Here is a 17,776-nt window from a genome sequence, read left to right as displayed (position 1 = left end):
CGTACTCGCATGCTTTTTAAAATTCATGCGGCATATGCCGGCCCGACTTCTGCGTGTATCTTCCAGCTTTGGCACGTGTATGGCTTTTAAAATTCGCCTTTAAGTGCATAAAAGTAGCATATATCGTAGCAAGTTTCAAAAGCCTATTTATCAGTATAAAACCTTTTGAAAATTCAGCCATATGGAGTACATTTTCAAAGGAGTTATGCATGTACAAATAAGTTTCAGAAGCCCATTTATTCATGTAAAACTGCACCATTCAGGTTATCCCCTGGCCGTCTGTTTAGGGTTGTAACTGCTGCTTAGTGCAGGTTACCCCCTGTCCTCCTTTTAGGGTTATAACTGCTGCTCAATGCAGGTTACCCCCATGACTTCTGTTTAGGTTTGAAACTGCTGCTCCTTTTATTTTAGAAGCTTTGTAGTCCGAGCTATCCTATGTTCTAGGTGGCTTCCAGGAAAAAAAATTCATACAATACATTTAAAACAAAATAGAAATATGTCTCAAATATTCATACAATACCAAAGGATTGACTTATACATGGCTACAGTTTAGAGAGGGTTTGTCAGGTTATGCAAGATATGAGCATTGAGAATAATTAAATTAGTACAATGTATATTGATTGATGTGATTCTGATAGAAAGCCTGTTTAAATAGGTGGGTCTTTAGTTGCTTTATAAACAATTTAATACAGGCCTGTTTCCATAGAGTTACTGTTATTGGTCCCATAGCATTGCACCTAACATTATCCTAGGATCATGCAGAGTCTCAGTTTTAGAGCTAGAGGTTAAAGTCCTCATAGTCTTTCTCTCTAGCCACAACAATATATATTTGGCTTTTCCATCCAGATATGGGCTTTATCATCTGAGTTCACCGGCCGATTTATTATTATTGGAAGCAAAATCAGACAAAGCAGAAAATCAATCCCTATACATGATCCTTGGTATTAACAACATTTTGTATTATGAGGTGATTAGTCACTGCCAAGGGTGGAAAGGTAACAGAAGGACAGATAAGCAGAATTCATAAAAATCTAAATACTGTATCTTGTTATATATATATAGCAAGTTACTATAAACCAGATTCCTGCCCCACAAACTTATCATGTATTGGAGCCTTAGAATGTGGACTGAGCTGCATCTGGATCTGAGTGATGTGTTTTAGACTTGTTTTAAACCCCGCAGAGATTGGAAGCTAGCAAAGCCAAGGTAAAGGAATATAAAAATATGCCAAAAACCCATGTGTGCTCTCCTGTGAAAGGCAAATGTTCTGCAAGAACCAGCATCCAGCACTCACAGTGTTAACAAGCTGGGAAAAGGGCGGTACTATTTAGCATGCCCAGAGAACAGCACTACGTAGCCAGCAGAGGAAGAAGCCAAAGGAATTCTGCGAGACCATTTAAGGTAGAAAAGGCACATTTTGGTTGGCTCTGTCTGTGTGTAAGGGGTGGGGATGGCCAGGAGTTAGAGCTAGGAGCCAGGAAGGGAGGAGTGTAACTGGCAGCCTAGCAATCAGTTCTTCTTTTGAAGAACTAATTATCAAGAGAGAGAGCGACAAGTCTCTTAGGACATAGGGACAGAAGGCTGTTCTTACTTCATAGCTGAGCTATATGTAAAATCCCAACAAGGGACAAAGGAGCCAGGGGCTGAGAGACTTCCTTTCCAGAGATATCCAGACCCAAGAGCACATGGCTGGATCACCCTCCTAAGATACTGAGTTAAGCAAGCTAAACTATGCATAGAGATTATCTTAGCAGAGGGGAAGAAGGTTTATTTCCTTGCCTGTTACAAATTCAGCATCACATCTTAACTGCTTCAGCCTTTCAGGTGAAGTCAAGCATAACCCCTTGGCACAGCCACAAGAGATAGGGCAGGGAAAGAAAAGCTAATTGACTGTGATCTTTCTGTAAGAGACTGAAACCAGGCCCATTTTCTATTTAGTACCACGTGAACCATTTGGGGAAGCTCCCCAGGAAAGAGAGACCTTCCACACACTGCAGTGATCATCTGTTTGGTTTGTCATCTAGCCAGCTCCACCATCAAGAGGGACTTCTTCATTTTCTTGAGTGTTTTTTACCCACACAAATTTGTGGTTGGGACAGGGTTCACCTTTTGCAAACTGGTGGCACTGGGGTGGATCTGTTCTTCCACTTTTTGAGTGCTCAGGGGTAAAGACAATTTTTTTGAAAGCTGTGTTCTTCACTGTTTTTCCCCTCTACTTTTCTCTATTAGCGTTCCTTATTTTTTTTTTTTTTACTATCCATATGAGTATGTTGGTTGCCCTGTCTAACAGGATATACCCAGTGTTATTTCTGCATTGCTTGATTTAAATAGGAAAACTGCAAGTTCATATTATAATTCACTATTGTACTTTTCCCATTTAATGACCTGGTTGAATTTATTATCTACTTACATAATATTAGTAAAAAGGTTAATTGCTAATATGATGATTTTATCTAGTCTGTGGTGCCACAAGTGAGAGGTTGTTTGGGAAGGGTATAGAATTGTGATATCAGAGTGACCAGGACCCTGTCTCATCCCCCACTCAGGCTACAAGCCTGAAGATATTAGTAAATATAATTTCTCATGTGGTACTCCCCACTCCAAGCATAGGAGTAATTCATAATCTGGATCAAAGGGGTGCCACATATATTATTATTATGTTTTATTCAGTATTAGTTGTAGCGGGCTCTGGTCCATCTGTTAGCTGTTCAGCAGCCCTGGAGTAGATGAAGAATAGCTTGGGCAAACATGAACTATTTATTTAAAATTACTTATGTATTGCATATTCCATTGATTGTTTTATCGGTAAACCACTTCAGTCATAAAAAAATGGGGGTAAATATTCAGCCGCTGAGCGACTAGTTAAGTTATCCATATTTTGCAGTTACATCAGCCTTTTCAAGATAGACCGATTATTGCTTATAGTCGAGGTAAAAACATTAGAGATTATGTGACACATTCAATTTTAGCTCCTATTGCAGATAGGGAAGTGGAGAGTAATATGTCATTGGTCGTGTCAAAAATGTGAATTATGCCAACAGGCAATTGTGGGACCTAGCTGGATGGACCATACAGGAACATTACATACAGCGCACCATTTCTCTGACTGCTCCACTAGCAATGTGGTATACTTAATAGTATGCCCGTGTAACTTACATTATGTGGGTCATACAAAAAGGACCATAAGAACTCGTCTAATTGAACACCGTAGCTGCATTGACTGCCAAAATACAGGCACCCATTGTGGCACACTGTATACAACAAAATCACAACTTTTCTGATTTAAGGTGGCATGTCATTGAAGTGGTATCAAAAAATCCTAGAGGAGGAGATTCGCAGACTGTTTTGAATTTGAGAGAACAGCGATGGATTTTTAGTTTAAATTCCACACACCCGCAGGGCTTAAATGCTGCAGTGGAGTGATACTCCTATATTTAATAGACAAAATGTCCATGTTAATTAGTGGTGGGTGGTGGGCAATGTATTACACTGGACATTCATATGCTGAGATCACATTTAGGCTTTCTACATAACATCATAAAACAAGAATGAGTGAAAGAATATAGGAATGCCGTTGTCATTTTAAAATGGCCGCCTAAGTTCCCAATCAGGTCAGTTTAAGTTTTCGCTTTGGTCAGCCATTTTTGTAACCTTGGCCTTGTACAAGACATCGTAGTCCTCTATCAAGTCGGCCTGTTAATTGTTAGTCTAGCTCTATAAATGTGGCGGCTTTTCCGCTGATACCGGAAATGAATGCCGGTATGCCATCATGTTTGTAAGTTGAAGAACAGTGCGGGTGAAAGTAAGTTTTTCCGGATTTAATCTTTGATGTTTTGTTCTACATCAGTGATTATTAGAAAAATCGTTTGTGAACTTAATTATGAACCTTTTTACATTTTAGTAAATGAGCCCTTGACAAAGGATTTCCAACATCTGAAACACGGTCCTGTGTCGGGCAGAGCGGGCAGAATGGCATAGTCTACCGGCCCATTTTATTTGGACAATTTGGCTTTCATTCACTAAGCTAAGTAACGATATGACTCATGATTGTAAAATTACAAGAAAATTTAAAGAGCACAACAGAGGTGATATTCACATAAGAAAAAACATTGACCAATGATTAAACAGAAGGTGGAGTATTAAAGTGTAATTCAAGCTATACGATGACACCTGTTATGATGGTCAATCAAGCCTAATATACACATGTATTATACAGTTCTTGGTAAAAGAAAAATGTATTTGGACACTATTGGTATTCTTTGTATTTGTGGATTAAGAAACTGAGAACAGGTTTTTAGCACACATTTTTAACGCCTAGATTAATTTTTTTTAACTCCCGATGCAGTGAGCTAATGAAATGCAAATACACTGGGCGTTTAAAAAAGTGCATTTAAGAGTAAACTGTGCATCTGGCACATGTCCAACAAACATTTTAATTAGGAAAGGGAGGGCCGTAAGAGTTGGCAGCTGCTGCTACTTAGCCAGATAAGTCAATACTTATCCACAGTCATTTTTGTAACTTTTTACAAATATTTTCCTCTTATTTAGGGATTTAAGTGCCAGTGCAGTAGTGGTGGAAAAATAACTCCAGCTCTGATCCAGAGTTAAGTTTCTAGTGCTAAAAAAATGTGCACTGGCCCGAGGCAGACTCTCTGCATGGGGCTGCACTGCTTAATGCCCTCATTTGCAAGGGATTTACATGCGAGAGCGCTAAGCAGGACTCCCATGTAGAAACTTGCACTTTCTGCAAGCAAAACTCCTTGCTGCATCAGCAGTAAGCTTTGTGCACAAAAAAATGAGCACAGAAGTGTAAGTAGAAAGGTGCATTCAGCTGAGTTGACCTCATTCCCCGTCTATTCCCATTGGATGCAGCAGATTAACCATGAATATTGATAGTAAGACCACAGGAAATACCTGAGGCACTCTCTCTTCCAGGATTCTTAATCCCCTTGGGGTTTGACTTTAATTCCCAGCTCCTTAAGGCAGCACAAATATAAAACACTTTGAAACCAGCTCCCTTGAAAAAGTTTCTCTTATTTCCTCATAGCCACCATTGCATCTCATATTCAATCAGTGACAGAGTTTATCAAATGTTCTAGTGTTTTGTATTTTAAAATTAATCTAATACAATGCAATATACTTGAAATGGCTCTTAATAAGCATTTAAGTACAGTTGGTGCATTATTCAGTATTTCATTTGAAAGAAAATGTAAATATTTGGGCTATGGTACTTTGTGCCTTGCTTGAGAATGAGAGTTTTAATCCAAGTGTGTTGTCACGGCTTCTAAAGCAGCATTTTAACCCAAGCGACTAAAAGCTAGTAAAGTGGAACTGCATTCCTACAGCTGTGTAAACGTTGCATACACTTTAAAACAAAAAGTTAATGTATAGGGTTAAAAAATATTTATCTATATTTATGCGTCGAGCTGCAGGTACTGTACCACTGACTGCCAGCAGTGCTTAGAAATCCTCTGGGGTATGCAAATGTATCTCATGTATATTTCTTTTGGATGTCCTGCCAACCTGACTGTCTGCAGCATAGGCATCAAAACGGGGTGGCACTGGCCATAGGGGCCATGGTCCCCCCTTCCCCAAATTTCTGCCTGCAAGCATTGGTAGCAGTGGATGGCTCAGTCTACCTCCACCCAAAAAATAAAAAACCCCCTCACTCACTCACTCCTTTCATTTGAAAATGGGAGGAGGACTGCAGCCGTGGAGCGCCTCTAACTCATCTTCCCTCTTACCTCCTCCCCTGCCAGCCGGGGCCTGAACGATGCGCTTTAAACCCTGTAGTCCAAATCACAATGCTTGGGCCCCTCCTCCGGCAAAGGAGGAAGTAGGATCTCGGAGGCTGCAGTCTTCTTCCTGTTTCCAAGTGAGAGGAGCCAGTGGTGGGGAATGAATGAGGGGATTCAGAGGGGGCAGGGAGGATGTGAACCGGGAATCACTTTGGGGGAGGGAGGGCACAATCCACTGTGAGTTGAGGGGTTGGGGGGAGGGGGAGTGACCTGGGGAAAGTGAGAGTTTTATTGGGAAGGAAGGAATTAGGATTTGTTGGGGGGAAGGGAAGGAAGGAACCAGGGAAGAGAGGGGCAGGTCTTTCTTTCCACCCCAGCATCCCACTTCTCGCTCCCCTCCCAGAATTCCACCTCCCTCTTCCCCCTCCAGCATCCCCTCCCTTTCTTCCCCCCCTCCCCCCACTTGCATGCCTCCTCTGTACTCCATCCACTTCTTCTCTCTTTAGCCTTTTCCCTCAGCCCTCGTCTCTCTCCACCCTTGCTCCCTTCGGCCTGCCCCATTATCCCTCCTCTCCCTTCAACTTCTCTGCACCACTTCCTTCTTTCCCTTCTGCCCTCCTTCTCCTTTCCTCTGCTCCCATCCCCTCCTCTCGCTCTTTCTTCTCCCTCCTACCCCCACCCCTATCTTTACCCCCCCCCCCCAGAAGAAAAACAACAAAAGGCTCGGCAGACCCAACATAGTACTGTATTATGTTAGTGCCACAGAGCCTTCTATATTAATCTTGGGGGCAGACCTTTCTTCTCACTCCTACCTCACCTTCAGCACCCCATTTGTATCCCCAGCCCCCTTCTCCTTCAGCATTCCACCTCTCTCCCTATCCACACTCCTTCTTGCTTTCTCCCCATCTCCCTTTTCTCCCCTCTTTAGCACTGTACATCTCTTCTCTATGCCCCCTTCAGGAGCCCACATCCCTTCTCCATCTCCACTCCCTTTTGCTCTTGCCTCTTGTCCCATCCTCCCTCCTCTTCTTCCCGCTGCTAACTCCTCCTCTTGCTCTCTTCTCCCTGCTCCCAATCCTTCTCCTGTTGCTCTCTGTCCCTTCTTCTCCCACCCCTATCTGCCTCCCTCAAGAAAAATGACAAAGGTTAAGCAGCTGAGCCTGAGTCATTTTTCTTGGGGGGGAGGGGGAGGGTGGCATCTAACATAAACACCCTCACTCTTAGTACTTGATGATCTTCTGTCCACAGTTCAGAATAATCGCTTTAGTACTGACATTTCTATTGGTAAGGCTATTTTTATGAGTTTCTATCATGCATTATTGGTCTGGGAATGAATTATACTCTGATTTATGCGAAGAATGTATGAAAGGATGAATATTACTGAAAAGTAGAATATAAATCAAAAACTAAATGCAAAGTAAAACATTGGCAATGTGAATGTGGGCGGAGCTTGGCGTGGAGTTTAGTTGCCCCCCCCCCCCCCCAACCAAAAAGGTGTTCCGCTGCCTTTGGTCTGCAGGATTACTAGGACAGGTTTTGGACCAGCAAAAGAGATATAGGACACGAGTTTTCCCATACTGCAAGGTCTTTTGGTGACTGCAGATTGAAAGATTTGCAGTCGGCTTTGCAGCCAAGAAGGCCGGAGCAGGTCGTGTTCTCAAGCTAACAGGAGTCTCTCTTACACAGGGATTCCTGTGGCAGCTACAAACCATGTAGACACCATTAATTTTTGTTCATGCCTACATTCCTGTTTCTGAGAGCCATGGCCAGGCAATTTGGCACCTGTGGTCAAATCAAAAAGTGCTCCCTCACTTCACTCTGTTCACAACGCACCCCACCATGAGCTGGGAGACTCTGTTAAATGGTTTTTGTTTTATTTAAAACATAATGGTAGCATTATTTGTAACTTATACAAAGACACAAAGGTGACACTGTCACAAAAATGTGACCCTTAACTTTTACCCAACTTCTTAGTAATCCCTACCTTATTAAGCAGGAGGGGTTGAAGAGGGGATCGTGTGCCTTTACACTATGATGATGTCATACCTTTGTTGCTTCTAATGAATTCTATAACTTTTGGTTATATTAAATGAATTAGATTTTAGATCTCATAACATCAAAGCAAACTCCCTCCACTATCTGGCCCATTGTGGTGCACCAGAAAAACCCTCGAAATGTTATAGCAAACCTGCCTTACCAAAACAGAAGTAACACCCAGGACTCACACAGCAACAACCTTTGTGCAGGGCCTGTGGTTCCTTGCACAAAAGGCACCTTTCCCCACACACCTGGCTGATGATATACTCAACCACTTTCTAAACCAGGGCTGGGCAATTCCAATCCTTGAGGGCCACCGACTGTTGGTGAGTTCCGCACCTCCCCCCGCTGGACATGCATGTCACCTTGAGCCCCGGAGCACCTTCAACTCTCTGTCCCCCGGTTCATGTCCAGACTGTGGACCTGGTTATTTATTTATTTATTTGAGGTTTCTTATATACCGAGGCACGTTTTAAAACAAAACATCACCTCGGTTCACAATATAACATAACTTAGCAACCAGCTTTACAATATTAACATTAACAGGGAGAGGGTTAACAGGGGACAAAACATGAATTATATACAGGAATAATATACAAATGTACATATTAATTTTAACAAATGAGTTAAATAAGGCAGTGACGGTATATGGGGGAAAGTAATGGAGGGAGGGGAGGAGGAGGAGTATACCTACAGGGGTGGGGGGTAGGGAAGGAGGGGAGAGGTCGGGGATCGGTCAGGCGGTCAAGAAGTATCTTTGGTGAGAGATAGTTCGTTAGTCAGGGAATGCTAGTTTGAAAAGCCATGTTTTAAGGTTGTGTTTAAAGTTTTTGTGGCAGGGTTCCTGGCGTAGTTGGGAAGGCATTTTGTTCCAGTGGGCGATTCCTGTGATGATGAAGGATCGATCTCTAAAGGTGGAATGCTTCATGAGTTTAGGAGAGGGTATTTGGAGTTTGGCCTGGTGATGTGTTCTTGTGGGTCTTGTTGGAGTATGGAGCAGGAGATGTTCTGGGAACCATTGCATGTCTTGGTTATGAATGGCTTTGTGTATGAGCGTGAGTATTTTATATATAATCCTTGAGGCTACGGGGAGCCAGTGTAATGATTGAAGGACGGGTGTGATGTGGTCATGACGGTGAGTGTTTGTAAGAATACGTGCGGCAGCATTTTGTAATAGCTGTAGGGGTTGTAGAGTGCTTTTTGGTAATCCTAGGAGGATGGCGTTACAGTAATCAAGTTTGGATAGGATCATAGCTTGCATAGTTTGGATAGGATCATAGCTTGCATAGCTTGCATAGCTTCCACCGGCTAGATGAATCACATCTAGCCGGTTACACCGGCTAGATGTGATTCATCGATGGAGCCGGTGGTGGTGGTGGAGGCTGGGACCCAGCCTAGCATGGCGAGATCTGGAGGTGGTCGGAATGGAGAACTAACACCAATACACCCTTCTCAGGGGTTGGTAAGACCTAAGGAACATCTTGACGCAATTCAAGAATCTACCCCGGTTGGAGATGTGGAATCTGTGTGGCTCCAAGAATTGGGTAAGTCCCACAGCGACAACTTGGCTAGTATATATCTTATCTTATCCTTATCCTTATCTTATCCTTATCCTTATGTATCTGTTCTCACCCTCCCCCACCCCCCCTTTTGTCTCTATCCCTCCCTCCCCAAGTTATTTAGTTATCTGCTTTGTTACTGTGTTACATATTGTTCTTTGTAAAGGCCTCGCCTATATATTCCTTGTTTATAAGTTACTTGTATACCGGCACGATGTGCAAACGGTTGCCGGTATATAAAATAAAATAAATAAATAAAATAAAAAATATTATTTCTATACCAAAATTGGTCAAGCCTGAAGTTATTACCTTAGACTCAGTTTGGGAAGCTCTTACTTTAATTCAGAGATTCATCTCTGTTAACTACGATTATGACTGAAAATAAACATTCAGTTCAAGCTATAGAAGCTGTAACTTCTGCCCATATTATTAAGATTACTACTTTGGATCAACAGACGGAGGCAAAACAATTAGTTCAGAAGGGTCTTGTACAATCTGATTTAATTAATACAAAAAAGTTGGAAAATATGGAAAATGCTCTCAGCGCTTTAAACCTGAGAGCTTTAAATTTTCCTTGTGTTGTATTTAAGAAGTATTTACAGGAAGTCTTGCTTTTTTCAGCAGACTCTTTTCCTCCATTATCTCAGATATATTTTACATTTCGGGAGAAGAAAATTGATCTTCTCAATGCATTGCAAGAGAACTCTGGTCCAATTTTCCCTATTGAAAACGTATCCGCGTTTTTGGAATCCTCTGGGACAGGTCAAGTGGAGTATCGTGGAACTCTGTTTATTGCATTTCTTTTCCATCTGATCGTGATTCTGTATGGAAATTGTTTCTTTGTAATAGTGATAAGCTATTTCTTGGACAGAAAATACGGATTTACCCAGATATTACTAGGGCCACCCAACAGCACAGAAAGAAATTTCTTGAGATGGGTCAAGAAGCATGTCAGTTAGGGGCTAACATGGTGATACGTTATCCTTGTAAATGTATTCTAAGATTTCAGAATAACAGGTATGTTTTCTTTGAGCCCTCTCAATTACGCTTTTTTCTTGATTCCCATTTGCCACTAACTAGCCAAATTATAAGTTGAAGTATAATTTGAATATGTAATGGCTTCTCTCTCTTTTACTTTAACTTTTTTCTGTATGGGGTACATACTTAACCCTTGATTTCCTCCCCCCAATTTCTTGGAATAGGAGTTAGAGGGGTTAAGATTTACTTTCATTTTCTTTTTACAATTGTATTCTTTTCATTTTTTTTCAGAATCATTTTACTCCATATTGCATTGATATGCTGTTTTGCTGTCTAAATTGTTAAATTTAATAAAAATAAAATAATAAAAAAAACCCCCAACCCATATCCTCTGGCAGTTAATGCCAAACCTTAACTGTGCGCTGAGTGAAAAAGAATATTCTTAGATTTGTTTTAAATTTGCTATTTTCTAATTTCATGGAGTGCCCCCTAGTCATTCTATTATCTGAGAGAGTAAATAACTGATTTACTTTAACCTGTTCAAGTCCTTTCATGATTTTGTAGATTTCTATCATATCTCCCCTCAGTCATCTTATCCAAACTGAACAGCTCTAACTTCCTTAGCCTTTCCTTATAGGGCAGCCATTCCAAGCCCCTTATCATTTTGGTTGCCCTTCTCTGCACTTTCTCGAGTGCAACTATATATATTTTTTGAAATGTGGCAGCCAGACCTGCACACAGTATTCAAGATGCGGTCTCACTATGGAGCGATACAGAGGTATTGTAACATCCATCATTCTTTTGCCATTCCCTTCCTAATAATTCTTAACATTCTGTTTGCTTTTGTGATTGCCATAGCACACAGAGCCGACTATTTCAATGTATTAGCCACTATAACCCCTAGATCTCTATCCTGCATGATAGAACCATATATTGTGTAACTACTAATATAAGATAGAACCAATATAAGATAGAACCTTATACTGTGTAACTACGAGAAGGGTTATCTTTCCCTATATGCATCACTTTTCACTTGTCCACATTAAATTTCATCTGCTGTTTGGAAGCCCAATCTTCCAGTTTTACAGGGTCTTCCTGCAATTTATCACAATCCGCTTAAGATTTAACTACTCTGTATAATTTTGTGTGATCCGCAAATTTGATCACCTCACTTGTCTAACCCCATTCCAAATAATTTATAAATATATTAAAAAGCACCGGTCCAAGTACAGATTCCTGAGCCACTCCACTGTTTACCTTTTTCCACTGCGAAAACTGACTATTTAATCCTACTCTCTGGGGTAGATTTTACAAATTTGCGCACACGCGTACTTTTGTTCGTGCACCAGGTGCAAACAAGAGTATGCGGGATTTTAATAGATATGCACGTAGCCATGCGTATCTGTTAAAATCTGGGATCGGCATGCACAAGGCTGTGCAAAATCGGCAGACTGCGCGCGCCGAGCCACGCAGCCTGCCTCCATTCCCTCCGAGGCCGCTCCGAAATCGGAGCAGCCTCAGAGGGAACTTTCCTTCCACCCCCCCGCACCTTCCCCTCCCTTCACCTACCTAACCCCCCCACCTTTGTTACACAAGTTATGCCTGCCTGTGCCGGGCCGGCCGCTGGCACGTGATTCCCAGGCCCGGGAGCCGTTTTGGAGGCCTCGGTCACGCCCCCAAAACGCCCCCGGGCCGGAACCACGCTCGTGGTCCCGCCCCCAAATGACATGCCCCCGGACACGCCCCCCAGGAAATCCTCGGGACTTACACGCGTCCCAGGGTTTGCGCGCGCCACCGAGCCTACTCAACATAGGCTTGGCGCGCGCAGGTGGAACTTCAGGCAGGTTTTCGGGGGGGTGCGCGCGTATCCCTTTGAAAATCTGGCCTTCTGTTTCCAGTCTTTTAACCAGTTTGCAATCCACAAAAGGACATTGCCTCCTATCCCATGACTTTTTAGTTTTATTAGAAGCCCCTCATGTGGAACTTTGTTGAATGCCTTCTGAAAATCGAAATACACCACATCCACCAGTTCACCTTTGTCCACATGTTTTTTTCACACCTTCAAAAAAATGTAGGAAATGTATGAGGCAAGACTTCCCTAGGGTAAAATCATGCTGGCTATGGCTCATTAAACCATGTCTATCTGTTTTGTGATTTTATTCTTTGTAACAGTTTCCATGATCTTTCCCAGCACTGAAGTCAGGCTCACTGGTCTATAGTTTCCCACATCACCCTGAAGCTCTTTTTAAATATCAGGGTTACATTGGCCATCTTCCAGTCTTCAGATACAATGGATAATTTTAATGATAGGTTATAAATTAATTTAAATAGGTCTAAAATTTCATTTTTTTTCTTTCAGAACCCTGTGGTGTATAGTATCTGGTCCTGGTGATTGACTACTCTTCAGTTTATCAATCTGGCCTACCACATTTTCCAGGTTCACTGTGATTTGGTTCAGTTCATCTGACTCATCACCCTTGAAAACCGTCTCTGCAACAGTTATCTCCCCAAAATACTCTTCAGTAAATACCGAAGCGAAGAATTTGTTTAATCTTTCCATGATGGCCTTATTTTCCCTAAGTGTCCCTTTAACCCCTCGATCATCTAATGGTGCAACCGAGTCCCTCACAAGCTTTCTGCTTCTGATATATTTTTAAAAGTTTTTATTATGAAATTTTACCTCTATGGCCAACTTTTTTTCCAATTCTCTCTTAGCCTGTCTTATCAATGTCTTACATTTAACTTGCCAATGCTTATGCTTTATCCTGTTTTCTTCTGATGAATGCTTTTTCCAATTTTTAAAGGAAGATCTTTTGGCTAAAATTGCATCTTTCACCTTACTTTTTAATCATGCCAGCATTCGATTGACCACCTTTCTTTATTATTTATTTATTTATTTATTTAATGTCTTTTTTATACCGATAACCGTTCACACATCGTATCGGTTTACAGTTAAACAGGAACCATTGGGCAGAACCCTTACATATAACATTGCAAACAGGTTAACTTTTGGGCAGGGCCCTTACATAAAATTGAGAACAGCAAAATCACTATATACATATCACGTAAAATATATCTGGACTGCGCTTCTACGATAGTATTTTTTAATAATGTCCACGCCTGTTGCATATATTTTCCTTTGTAGCTGCACCTTTCAGGTTTTTTAAAAAATATTTTTCTCATTTTATCAAAGTTTCCCTTTTGAAAGTTTAGTGCTAAAGCTGCGGATTTTCTTACTGTCCCTCTTCGAGACATTAATTCAATTTTGATCATATTGTGATCACTGCACTCCACTGAGAATTAGATCTAAAATTGCTCCCTCTCTCTTCGGTTCCCAAACCAATTGCTCCAGAAAACTGTCATTTATTACAACCAGGAACTTTATCTCTCTAGCATGTCCTGATGTTTCACTTACCCAGTCAATATTTGGGTAATTGAAATTATTTAGGATGTGAGCATAAGCTAATATGTAGCTATTGCATGAATAACTTAAACCGTTTTGACTTTTTAGTAATAAAGATGAGATGGACCTTTACTAAAATATAAAACTGATCAATGTTGGAAGCCTTTCCATTAAAGAGCATCCAGAGATTTTTCACAGCAGTGTCGGGAGTGACAACAAGCAGTCCCTGACGCAGCGGCTCACGAAATGTGGACATGTCGGACTCTTGGACTTTGGACTCCAAAGCGCAGTAGCGCACGTTTAAGGGAAGTACTCATTTCCATAATTAAAAAAAAATTACAAAACCATAAGAAAAATGGAAAAAACAAAATAAGAAAACATACTGTTATGGACCGATGATTAAAGAAAGACCCGTAGCGGTGAAAGCACAAGTTGTATACTTGCCAACTGCAGGTGTGTATGAAGGTCCTAGTAAAAAAAAGTCATTAGAGGCCTAAGAATAACACTGCTATTAAAGATTATAAACTTTTGGATTCAAAGTGATTGTCAGAAGGTAATTGAAATCTGCCATTATCACTGCACTACCAATTTGGTTAGCTTCCCTAACTTCTCTAGCATTTCTGTCTGTCTCATCATCTTGGCCAGGTGGATGGTAGTATACTCCTATTACTATACTCTTCCCCAATACACAAGGAATTTCTGTCCATGAAGATTGGGGGAATGGAACAGCTCCCCTATGAGGAAAGACTAAAGAGGTTAGGACTTTTCAGCTTGGAGAAGAGACAGCTGAGGGGGGATATGATAGAGGTGTTTAAAATCATGAGAGGTCTAGAACGGGTAGATGTGAATCGGTTATTTAGTCTTTCAGATAATAGAAAGACAAGGGGGCACTCCATGAATTTAGCATGTAGCACATTTAAAACTAATCGGAGAAAGTTCTTCTTTACTCAACACACAATTAAACTCTGGAATTTGTTGCCCGAGGATGTGGTTAGTTCAGTTAGTATAGCTGTGTTTAAAAAAGGATTGGATAAGTTCTTGGAGAAGTCCATTAACTGCTATTAATTAAGTTGACTTAGGAAATATTCACTGCTATTACCAGCAATGGTAACATGAAACAGACTTAGTTTTTGGGTACTTACCAGGTTCTTATGGCCTGGATTGGCCACTGTTAGAAACCGGATGCTGGGCTTGATGGACCCTTGGTCTGACCCAGTATGGCATGTTCTTATGTTCTTATTCAACAGTATTCAACTGTGCATTTAGTCGCATGCAGGATCGTTATCCTGTTGGACTCTATGCCATCCTGGACATAAAGCACCACCCCACCACCAAGATGCTCCTCTGTCATTGTGATATAATTTGTACCCAGGTATAGCACTATCCCATTAGTTATCCTCTTTCTACCATGTCTCTGAGATGCCAGTTAAGTCTATGACATCATTCACCGTTACACATTCTAATTCTCCCATTTTACTTCTTAGACTTCTGGCATTAACATACAGAAATTTCAGATTGTGTTTTTTGTTTGTATTAACATCCTGCTTTTCAGTTGACAGGGATATATTGGAATCTTTTAGCTCAGATGAGTATATAATTATAGACAGTTGGACTAATTTTCTTATTATTAGAATCTCTCTCTTGGGTTGCCCTAGATCTAATGCTTCATTAGTATCCTTTGAAGTTACCTCCCTCTGAACCATGCACTGCTGAGTGACTTCTGGCTTTCCCTTTTAATTTAGTTTAAACACTCTTTATCTCCTTATTAAAGGCTAGTGCCAGCAACCTGTTTCCACCCTAGTTAAGGTAGAGTCCATCCCTTCAGTAAAGACTCCCCCTTCTCCAAAAGATTCCCCAGTTCTTTAGAAAACTGAATCCTTCTTCCTTGCACCATCACCTCATCCACACAATGAGACTCCGGAGCTCTGCCTGCTTCTGGGAACTTGTGCATGGAAGATAGAGCATTTCAGAGAATGGTACCCTGGAGGTTCTAGATTTCAGCTTTCTACCTAAGAACCTAACTTTGGCTTTCAGAACCTCCCTCCCACATTTGCTTATGTAATTGGTGCCCACATGTACCATAACAGCTGACTCCTCCCCAGCACTGTCTAGAATCCTATCTAGGTGATGCATGAGGTCCACCAACTTTGCAGCAAGTAGGCATGTTACCAGGCGATCCTCATGCCCACCAGCCACCCAGCTGTCTACATTCCTAATAATCGAATCACCAACTATGACAGCCGACCGTACCCTTCCCTTCTGCGCAGTAGCCCTGGGAGAGACATCCTTGGTGTGAGAGAGCAATGCACCACCTGGAGAGCAGGTTCTTTCTACAGGATCATTTCCTGCTGTACCATGTTGATGCTTTCTGATCTTGAGACCTTCCTCCTCCATCAGGGCTGCCAGACTGGAGTTGGGACTTGGCTACTGTGTCCCTGAAGGTTTCATCTATATACCTCTCTGTCTGCCTCAGCTCACCCAGGTCTGCAACTCTAGCCTCCCGAGATTGGACTCATTCACTGAGAGACAGGAACTCTTTGCATCGGGTGCATGTGTACAACTTCTCACCGTTGGGTAAAAAATCATACATGTGACACTCAATGCAAAAGACTGGGAGACCTCCCTCTTGCTGCTGGACTGCTGCCTTCATATTACATTTGTTCAGTTCCTAATTAAAATTAGGTTGCTATGGGAGTAGGAATGCGTACTATCAGGGTCCTTTAAATTTATTAGTGTATTCACTATTTATCTGGCAGTGACCTACAAGAGAATGATTAAACTCTTGAGAAGGTGTGGGGAATTTCTGAATTTAAGTTAAAAGGATGATTTTTTTTTGTGTGTGAAAGTGTCAGCTGCCTATAAATTAAAGGATAAGCTGGGGGTAGGTGGGAGAGAGGTGGTATGGAGGGAAACATAAACACACAGACTCCTGGTTTTTGTCTGCCCTCTGACTAGCTATTTAATACAGACACACAAACACAAAAATAATATACCCCAATAGTTTACTTCTCCCCAAAGGTTTTATGTTCTAGAAATTTCCCCAAGCAGTACTTACCGATTCTTTTCAGCTAGGTGATCCTCTCCTCTCAGTGTTCCCACTGGATTGAAAAGCAGTGGCCCTGAACAGATCCCTTGGGAGCCCCACTTACCACTATTCACCTTCTCCATTGAGAAAATGTACCATTTAGCCCTACTCTCTGTTTTCTATATTTCATCCTATTCCCTATCCACAGTAGGACACTGCTCCCTATCCTATGATTGTTTAATTTCCTAAGAAGTCTCTCATAAGTGACTTTATCAAATGCTTTCTGGAAATCTAGATACACTATATCAACTGGTTTACCTTTATCCACATGTTTGTTTATACCCACAAAAAAATGTAACAGATTGATGTGGCCAGATTTCCCTTGGCTAAATCTCTGTTGTCTTTGTCCCATTATACTATGTCTATACGTTCAATAATTTTGTTCTTTATGATAGATTCTACCACTTTTCCCTGCACTGATGTCAGGCTTTCTGACCTGTAGCATCCTGGATCCCCCATGGAATACATTTTAAAAAACTGGCATTACAATGGCAACCCTTCAGGTACCATAGATTTTAATAATAGTTTACAAATTACAGATAGGAGGTCTGCAATTCCAGTTTTCAGTTCTTTTAGCACTCGAGTGTATACCAACTTGTCCAGGTGATTTGCTACTGTTTAGTTTGTCAGTTTACCCTATTATATCTTCCAGATTCAATGAGATTTATTTCAGTTCTTCTGAATCATCACCATTAAATATAATTTCTGGCATCTCTTGCATCTTCCACAGTAAACACCAAAGCAAAGAATTCATTTAATTTCTCCAATATGGCTTGTCTTTGCTAAGTGCCCTTTTCACCCCTTGATCATCCCTACACCTGTCTTTGTTTTGAGGTTATGTTACTATTTTACAGTGTTTATGAATTATGTCTGTTTTACATATAATTTGTTACAATGTGCCTTGCCTACAGTGTCTTTGAGACAAATGGGCATGCACCAAATTTAACAAATAAAAAAATGCTAAAGGTATCTACTT

The sequence above is a fragment of the Rhinatrema bivittatum genome, chromosome 5, assembly GCF_901001135.1.
Source record: "Rhinatrema bivittatum chromosome 5, aRhiBiv1.1, whole genome shotgun sequence".
Lineage (NCBI taxonomy): Eukaryota > Metazoa > Chordata > Amphibia > Gymnophiona > Rhinatrematidae > Rhinatrema > Rhinatrema bivittatum.
This window is presented reverse-complemented; position numbering follows the sequence as displayed.